Source organism: Mandrillus leucophaeus, unplaced genomic scaffold, assembly GCF_000951045.1.
Source record: "Mandrillus leucophaeus isolate KB7577 unplaced genomic scaffold, Mleu.le_1.0 Scaffold23, whole genome shotgun sequence".
In the NCBI taxonomy this organism is placed as follows: domain Eukaryota; kingdom Metazoa; phylum Chordata; class Mammalia; order Primates; family Cercopithecidae; genus Mandrillus; species Mandrillus leucophaeus.
This window is the reverse complement of record NW_012102365.1, coordinates 2,050,547-2,060,364: the sequence shown is the minus strand read 5'-3', so window position 1 is coordinate 2,060,364 and position 9,818 is coordinate 2,050,547. Positions and strand designations below refer to the sequence as shown.

Below are 9,818 nucleotides of genomic sequence, written 5' to 3'. Positions count from 1 at the left end.
AAAAATTATCTGGGTGTGGTGGCAGATGCCTGTAATCCCAGCTATTCAGGAGGCTGAGGCAGGAGACTCGCTTGAACCAGGGAGGCAGAGTTTGCAGTGAGCCGAGATCAGGCCATTGCACTCCAGTCTGGGCAACAAGAGCGAAACTCCATCTCAAAAAAAGAAATACAACATTTTTATAACCCTCCAAAGTTCCCTCCTTCCAGTTCCCCTTCCAGTCAATCTTCACCATTTTATAGGCAACCAATGTTCTGATTTCTGTCCCCACATATTAAATTTACCTGTTCTTGAATCATACAGTATGCACACTTTTGTGTCTGACTTTTTCTGTTCAACATAAAGTTTTTCACATTTGTCCATGTTGATGGGTATATGAACCCAACTCCTTTGATGCGTGTCTAGAGTTGTTTCCAACAAACCGCAGCTACTAATTTGCTTATTCTTACATCATATCCCTTTTTTTTTTTTTTTTTTGCTTTGGTATTTGCATGAAATTTATTTTCCACTTCTTTCTTTCTTTTTGAATTTTTTTTTGGAGGCAGAGTCTTCCCTCTGTCCCCCAGGCTGGAGTGCAGTTTCAGGATCTCTGCTCGCTGCAACATCCACCTCCCGGATTCAAGCAGTTCTTCTGCCTCAGCCTTCCAAGTCTCTTTTTAGTAGAGACGGGATTTCACCATGTTGGCCAGGTTGGTCTTGAACTCCTGGTTTCAAGTGATCTACCTGCCTCAGCCTCCCAAAGTGCTGGGATTACAGGCGTGTACAGGGCAGCCACCATGCCTGGCCTGCCTCCCATTTCTGATATCCTGGATTTATTTATTTAAAAAATCTCTTTAAAGTTACAAAAGTAATACTTGCTCATCGCAACAGATTATTTTTTATTTTTTGAGACGAAGTCTCGCTCTGTCACCCAGGCTGGAGTGCAGTGGCATGATCTCTGCTCACTGCAACTTCTACCTCCCTGGTTCAAGTGATTCTCCTGCCTCAGCCCCTCGAGTAGCTGGGACTAAAAGCATGTGTCACCACGCCCAGCTAATTTTTATATTTTTAGTAGAGATGGGATTTCGCCATGTTGGCCAGGCTGGTGTCAGATTTCTGGCCTCATGTGATCTGCCAGCCTCAGCCTCCCAAAGTGCTGGGATTACAGGCATGAGCCACCATGCCCAGTCATTGCCACAGATTATATAATCAGAAGTGAATAAAGAGTGAAAGTTTCCTGAGATTTATTTTTGTTTCTGCCTTTTCCCAATTATGAAAATAATGAGTGTTCTTTGTAAAAAAAAAAATAAATAAATTTAAAAAAAAGATAATATCAAGCAGAAAATAGGTATCAGTCATTATCCTACCAGTTAGCATTTTGATACATTTTCCTCTCTCCCAGAACTTTGTTTACTATAGCTGAGAACATAGTTAGGGATTTTTAGGTTTCTCTTTTTGTTAGGTTTGTCATCTCCTCATTAATCAGTTCATGTTATTTCAGTGTTCATACTTTGGGCCACCCTAAATCTGACTAGCTGCTGGTACCATGGCTGGCTTGGCCTAATGGGGCACTTCTTTTTTTTTTTTTTGAGACAGAGTCTTGTCTATCACCCAGGCTGGAGTGCAGTGGCATGATCCTCTGCTCACTGCAACCTCCGCCTCCTGGGTTCAAGTGATTCTCCTGCTTCAGCCTCCTAAGTAGCTGGGATTAAAGGCACCCGCCATCATGCCCGGGTAATTTTTGTATTTTTAGTAGAGACGGGGTTTCGCCATGTTGGCCGGGCTGGTCTCGAACTCCTGACCTCAGGTGATTCACCCGCCTCGGCCTCCCAAAGTGCTGGGATTGGAGGTGTGAGCCACCGTGCCCGGCAATTGGGCACTTTTTTTTAACATTTACTGTACACTCCTTTGGCTGGGTGTGGTGGCTCATGCCTGTAATCCCAGCACTTTGGGAGGCCAAGGAGGGCAGATTGCTTGAGGCCAAGAATTTGAGACCAGCCTGACCAACATGGTGAAACCCCATCTGTTATGAAAAAATACAAAAATTAGCCGTGTATGGTGGTGTGGCTACTCAGAAGGCTGAGGCACGAGAATCGCTTGAGTTTGAACCTGGGAGGCAGAGGTTGCAGTGCGCTGAGATCATGCTACTGCACTCCAGCCTGGGTGACAGAGTGAGACTCTGTCTCAAAAAAAACACAAAAACCAAAACCATTTAGTGTACACTCTTTTATCACGTACCTCATTCTTGCATACCCACCACTCAACATTTCTTGTAGAATAGGAGACAGTATTGTTCCATGGTTAAGAGTATAGATTCTGGAGTCAGACCATCTGGGTTCAGTTGTGGGCTTCTCCACTTAACACTAGCTCTGTAGCCTTAGGTAAATGATACGTACAGCCTCTCGTAGCTTCAGAGATCTCATCTGTAAAATGGAGACCTATCTCATATTGTAAAATATAGAGCATATATCAGAGGTGTGTTGGAACTATTATGTGATATTACTTAGTCCAGTGCTCAATAAGTGTTAACAGTTGTTATAATTAAGAAATGGCATATTTGGTTAGAACATCATCTACCTAATCCAGAATTCTACCTTTTTTTTTTTTTTTTGAAACAGAGTCTTGCTCTGTCACCCAGGCTCTAGTACAGTGGCATGATCATAGCTCACTGCAGCCTCGAATTCCTGGACTGAGGTGATCCTCCTGCCTTGGCCTCCTGAATAGCTGAGACCACAGGTGCCTGCTATTGTACCTGGCTAATTTTTTTTTTTTTGAGATAGAGTTTTGCTCTTGTTGCCCAGACTGCAGTGCAATGGTGCAATCTTGACTCTTTACAACCCCCGCCTCTCAGGTTCAAGCGATTCTCCTGCCTCAGCCTCCTGAGTAACTGGGACTACAGGTGTGCGCCATCAAGCCCAGGTAATTTTTTGTATTTTTAGCAGAGACGAGGCTTCACCACGTTGGCCAGGCTGGTCTTGAACTCCTGATCTCAGGTGATCCGGCCTCCCAAAGTGCTGAGATTACAGGTATGGGCCACTGCGCCTGGCCATATCTGGCTAATTTTTATATTATTTGTAGAAACAGCATCTCCCTATGTTGCCCAGGCTTGTCTTGAACTCCTGGGCTCAAGCAGTCCTCCCACCTTGGCCTCCCAAAGTGCTGGGAATATAGACATGAGCCACCACACCCAGCCTTTGTGTATTCATGGTTAACCAGCTGAACTCAAGTTGGATGATTCCAATTTTGCTGGCAACATGCTGTCTTCCATTCTGATCAGGGTGTTGACTTTGACCACTTCAGTGTTGTAGAGCTTCTTCACAGCCTGTTTGATCTGGTGTTTGTTGGTCTTGACATCTACAATGAAAGTAAGTGTGTTGTCTGTCTTCTTCATGGCAGACTCAGTGGTGAGATGATGGCATAGGGTTCAAGTTTGTTTCCCCTGGGGGTGCTCTTCTGAGGATATTTGGGCTCTCTCTGGAGCTGCAGTGTCTTGGGCCACCAAAAGGTAGGTAACGTGTGGATCTTGTTTTCTTGTGTGTGGCTGTGGATGCCTTTTAGCATCGCCTTCTTGGCCTTCAAAGACTGCTTTGGCTTTGGCTTTGGAAGGGGCAGGAGCTTCCTTCTTCCCCTTTGGTGCCATCTTGGTTAAAAGGCAGAATTCTACTTCTTAAAATCTTCCAAAGGGTTGTTTGAAGGGAAGGCATGAAAATGTTCAACTTCAAAATTCAGGCCTGTGTTGCCCCAAATTGACAATTTCTCTTATGGGAATGTCACCTATGAATTTATGCTATTTTTGAATTTTTTTTTCTTACATTCTGTACTCCCCACCTGAGTAATGAGTGCTATGCTGTACTGTACTTCTTGTTTTTTTTCTTTTTTCTTTTTTTTTTTTGAGACGGAGTCTCACTTTGTTACCCAGGCTGGAGTACAGTGGCACAATCTGGGCTCACTGCAACCTCTGCCTCCCTGGTTCAAGCAATTCTTCTGCCTCAGCCTCCCAAGTAGCTGGAATTATAGGCATGCACCACCACACCTGGCTATTTTTTGTATTTTTAGTAGAGACAGGGTTTCACCATGTTTGCCAGGCTGGTCTCGAACTCCTGACCTCAGGTGATCTGCTTGCGTTGGCCTCCCAAAGTGCTAGGATTATAGGCATAAGCCACCGTGTCTGGCCTATACTATTTCTTATATATACTAGATTGGGTAGTAAACCATTATTTTTTATGGGTTCTGATACAAGCAATAGCTACTATATAGTGAATATATACTCTGTGCCAGGCAATGTGCACATCTTCATCTTCACAGCAATCCTTCAAATTAGTTGTTACTTACTGGTAAAAGAGGCACAACAAAATTAAGTAACTGCCTGTGGTCACATAGCTAAGCCTACTGGGACTAGAATTCAGAATCCCCATTTCTCTGATTTTAAAACCTGGGCTTAAGAAATTCTTTTTAAATGTATTTCTTGGCCAGGCGTGGTAGCTCACGCCTGTAATCCCAGCACTTTGGGAGACCAAGGCAGGAGGATTACTTTACCTCAGGAGTTTGAGACCATCCTGGGCAACATAGCAAGGCCCTGTCTGTAATTAAAAAAATAAATAAATATACTTCTTTCTTTTTCTTTCTTTCCTTCCTCCTCCTCCTCCTCCTCATTCTTCCTTCTTCCTCCTTCCTCCTCCTTTCTCTCTCTCTCTCTCTTTTTTTTTTTTTTTTAAGAAACAGGGCTTCATTGTGTTGCCCAGGCTGGACACAAACTTCTAGGCTCAAGTAAACCTCCTTCCTCAGCTTCCCAGGTAGCATGTGCCTTTTGTTGCACATGGCTGTTTCTTTAGATTTCTAACTGCTTCATAATTTCTTTCTTTTTTTTTTTTTAAAAGACGGAGTCTTGCTCTGTCGCCCAGGCTGGAGTACAGTGGCCGGATCTCAGCTCACTGCAAGCTCCGCTTCCCGGGTTCACACCATTCTCCTGCCTCAGCCTCCTGAGTAGCTGGGACTACAGGCGCCAGCCACCTCGCCCGGCTAGTTTTTTGTATTTTTTAGTAGAGACAGGATTTCACCGTGTTAGCCAGGATGGTCTCGATCTCCTGAGCTTGTGATCCGCCCGTCTCGGCCTCCCGAAGTGCTGGGATTACAGGTGTGAGCCACCGCACCCGACTGCTTCATAATTTCTTTTTTTTTTTTTTTTTTTTGAGACGGAGTCTCGCTCTGTCGCCCAAGCTGGAGTGCAGTGGCGTGATCCTGGCTCACTGCAAGCTCCGCCTCCTGGGTTCACGCCATTCTCCTGCCTCAGCCTCCCGAGTAGCTGGAACTACAGGCGCCCGCCACTGCGCCCGGCTCATTTTTTGTATTTTTAGTAGAGACGGGGTTTCACCATGGTCTCGATCTCCTGACCTTGTGATCCGCCCGCCTCGGCCTCCCAAAGTGCTGGGATTACAGGCGTGAGCCACCGCGCCCGGCCCTGCTTCATAATTTCTAAGATGTATTACAGAAGTCTCTATCTACCACTTTGTTTCTTGTTAAAGTATCTAATTTACCATATTTTTAAAAAGACATTTTTTTCCCCCAAGACAGAGTTTTGCTCTTGTTGCCCAGGCTGGAGTGCAATGGCGCGATCTCAGCTCACTGTATCCTCTGCCTCCTGGGTTCAAGCAATTCTCCAGTCTCAGCCTCCTGACTGGCTGAGATTACAGGTGCATGCTACCACGTCTGGCTAGTTTTTGTATTTTTAATAGAGACGAGTTTTCATCATATTGGTCAGGCTGGTCTCGAACTGCTGACCTCAGGTGATCCGCCCGCTTCAGCCTCCCAAAGTGCTGAGATTACAGGCGTGAGCCACTGTGCCTGGCCTTAAAAAGACATTTAAAAAAATCTGTGCTCATATGGAAGCCCCTCTGGTTCCTTTGGTCTTTTGCGATATCTTTCTAGGCCTTCTCTATTTTACCTTTTTTGTGCTATGATGACTACAACTATACATTCTACTCAAGGTACAGGTACACTTTGGTTTGTACAAGGATAGGATAATATGTTCTGTGTTTCCAAAGCTTTCATAATGACAGCCACTATTTTGTTGCCTTTTTGTAGCTGTATTCAGGGTACAGTCTAGGGACTTTGAAACCCCTTTCCTATGTTAAAACAGGTAGCTTTAGAGCTCATCATCTGATACAGTTTGAGCTATTTTTCTGTCACTGAATTACCTTATTTTTGTCTACATGGAAGCTGTTTTTCACATTCCTGAACACATAGAGCCTTGCACCATTGTACTTCCATGTGTTGCTGTAGAGTCATCTGCAAACTGGGAAGATTTCACTATTGTTTTTTCTAGATAATTTCTAAAAATGTTAATTGTGGTAGATTTCAGCCTTGATCCCTAGGGGACTCTTTATTTATACATCTTTAGAGAAGGGACTGTGTCACAACTCTCTTATTTCTGTTTTTAAATGAATTATCTGGGGGAAAAATAGTCTACTTATTTGCTTTTTTTGTTTTTTGTATTTTAGTTTTGTCCACTTAATTCTCATTACACCATGTGATGTAGTTTGAATATGTATCCTCTCTAAATCCCATGTTGAAATGTAATTCCCGGTGTTGGAGATGGGGCCTGGTAGGAGGTGTTTGGGTCATGAGAGCAGGTCCCTCGTGAATGGCTTGGGCCATCCCCTTGGTGATAAGTGAGCTCTCACTCTGAGTTCACATGTGAAGTGCCTACATGCACTTTTCCTTCCACCATGAGTAAAAGCTTCCTGAAGCCTCCCCAGAAGCACATGCTGGCACTGTTTCCTGTACAGCCTGCAGAACTGTGAGCCAGTGAAACCTCTTTTCCTATAAAGTACCCAGTCTCAGATATTTCTTTATAGCAATGCAAGAATGGCCTAATATACCATGTATCTTCTCATCAAATGTGTGTATGTGTTACCTGAGGCCTCGTAAACAGTAGGTTTTCTGCAAGCCTTTGCTATATTAAACATTCAGCAATAGGCTAATGCCTAGTATTGGGTTATTAGTTTAACATTCAACAGATTTATTAAGTGCCACTGTGTGTCATGTACTACTAAGGATGCAACTCAGTGATCTTGAAAGAAACAAGGTCCATGTCCTCATGCAGTTTGGGAAGCCTTGGATAGACAGTAAAGACATAAATAAGACTGGCTGTAGTGGCTCATGCCCACTTGGGGAGGCATGAGGCCAAGTATTTTGGGAGGCCAATGTAGGCAGACCACTTGAGCCCAGGAGTTTGAGACCAGCCTGGGTAACATGGTGAAACCCCATCTCTACAAAAAATATAAAAATTAGCTGGATGTGGTGGTGTGCACCTGTAGTACTAGCTACTCGGGAGGCTGAGGTGGGAGGATCACTTGAACCCAGGAGGCAGAGGTTGCAGTGAGCCAAGATTACGCCACTGCACTCCAGCTTGGGCAACAGAGCGACACTGTCTCAAAAAAAAAAAAAAAAAAGCATAAAATGTTAAAGATTGTGATGTATGTTAGAAAATAAAATAGAGTGCTATAATAGAGAGTAATAGAGGAACTTAGATAAGGATGGTCAGGAAAGACTTCTCTGAGAAAGTGATATACTGAAAGTAAAGAATGAAAATGAACCATCCAATAAAGAAATGAGGGAAGAGAGTTCCAGGGAGAAGGAACTGGTAACGGCAGAGGCCCTGAATCAGGAAAATCCTTAGTGTATTCTGAGAGTGATGGAAGCCTACCATGGCTATATATTAGTGAATGATGGTAACAAAATATGTGATTGGAGAAGGGTAGGAGCCAGATATTTCAAAGCTTTTTAGGACTGTTAAGGGGTTCTGTTTATTTTTTGAGACAAGGTCTTGCTCTGTTGCCAAGGCTAGTGGCACAGTCATGGCTCGCTGCAGCTTTGAACTCCTGGGACTGAAGTGATCCTCCTGCCTCAGCCTCCTGAGTAGCTGGGACTACACCACACCTGCCTAATTTTTCAATTTTGTGTTTAGAGATTGGCTGTCACTATGTTGCCCAGGCTGGTCTCAAACCCCTGGCCTCAAGCAATCCTCCTGCCTCAGCCTCCTAAAGTGGTAGGCTTTCAGATGTGAGCCACCACATCTGGCCAGGAGTTTTGTGTGTATTTTGTTTTGTTTTGTTTTGGAGACAAGCTCCCACTCTGTCACCTAGGCTGGAGTGCAGTAATCTGTGGCTCAAATGATCCTCCCACCTCATCCCCGTGGGTACTTGGGACTACAGATGCAGGCCACCATGCCAGGCTAATTGTTTTATTTTTTATGGAGATGGAGTCTCACTATGTTGCCTAGGCTATTCTTGAACTCCTGGGCTCAAGTGATCCTCAGCTTCAGCCTCCCAGAGTGCTGAGATTACAGGCGGGTGAGCCACTTTGCCTGGGTGTGTTTTATTTTTAAGTAAAATGGGAAGTTTGGAAGAAGTGTTTTGTTTTTAAATTGAAGTGCTTGAAGATTTAAAAAAAAAAACTTTTTAATGAAAAATATCAAGCATATATAAAAGTAAAGAGAATGATGTAATGGACTCCTGTGTATCTATCTCCTAGCCTCAAGTATCAACTCACGGCCATTACAACAGGTCTTTGAATAACATTATTTTGTTCAACTTCATTGCGTTATAATGTTGATGAGAAAAAAAAATGTATTTCTGGCTAGGGCTACTGTCTGTGTAGTTTGCACATTCTCCCCACATCTGTGTGGACTTTCTCCAGTTTTTTGGTTTCCTCCAGGTACTCTGGTTTCCTCCTGCATCACAAAATTGTGCGTGTTTAATGAATTGGTGTCTCTACATGGTCCCAGTCTGAGTGAGTGTGGGTGTGTGTGTAACTGATGGGATGGCATCCTGTCCAGAGTTGGTTCCTACCTTGCTCCCTGGGCTGCTGGGACAGGCTCTGGCCACCCAGGACCCTGAACTGGAATAATTAGGTAAATACTTATCTTTCTTGTTTTTATTAATCTTTCTTAAATGTTTGTATAGCTCACATTTGTTTCAGTGTTTAATATTAGAAGTGTTTTGGTCTTTAAAAGTTTGGTGATGTTTTTTGTGACCAGAAATATGCTATAGGAACTTAACTTTACATTAGACTATGGTTAAATTGGTTTTGTTATACATTGTGTTGCTTAAAATGGTGATATCCAAGAATCTGTTGATGAGTTAAGTGAGGACTTACTGTGTTGTTTCTTCCAATACCCCTCTTTCCTCCCCTATTACAATCTTTTCAATGATTAACAATGTACCTTTTTTTTTTTTTTTTTTGGGCCATGGGGTCTGGCTCTGTCGCCCAGGCTGGAGTGCAGTGGCGCAGTTTCGGCCCACTGCAACCACCGCCTCCTGGGTTCAAGCGATTCTGCTGCCTCAGCCTCCCGAGTAACTGGGACTACAGGTGCCCACCACCACGTCCGGCTAATTTTTTGTATTTTTAGTAGAGACGGGGTTTCACTATGTTAGCCAGGATGGTCTTCATCTCCTGACCTTGTGATCCGCCCGCCTTGGCCTCCCAAAGTGCTGGGATAACAGGCATGAGCCACCGCTCTTGGCCATTTATTGGCTATTTGTATGTCTCTTTAAATCTGTTGCTTCTTTTAAAATTGGGTTATTTGTCCTTTTATTGTATTTTAATAATTCTTTATTCTGGATACAGGTTCTTTATCAGATACATGATTTACAAAGATTTTCTCCCATTCTGTGGGTTGTCTTTTTACTTTTCATGATCATGCCCTGTAAAGCACAATTTTTTTGTTGTTGTTTGTTTCCCTTTTTTTTTTTTTTTTTGAGACAAGGTCTTGCTGTATCTCCCAGGCTGGAATGCAGTGGTGCCATCATGGCTCACTGCAGCCTTGAATTTCTGGGCTCAAG

The 9,818-nt window shown here is 43.6% G+C and overlaps 1 protein-coding gene and 1 pseudogene across 3 annotated transcripts in view; one reads left to right on the top strand and one right to left on the bottom strand.

The window, feature by feature from the left end:
• Nucleotides 1-3,616, bottom strand: part of LOC105540968 — an 18,487-nt pseudogene extending 14,871 nt beyond the window's left edge.
• Nucleotides 1-9,818, top strand: part of WASF2 (WAS protein family, member 2) — a 97,825-nt gene that overhangs the window by 14,792 nt on the left and 73,215 nt on the right. The gene's annotated exons all lie outside the window — the stretch shown is intronic.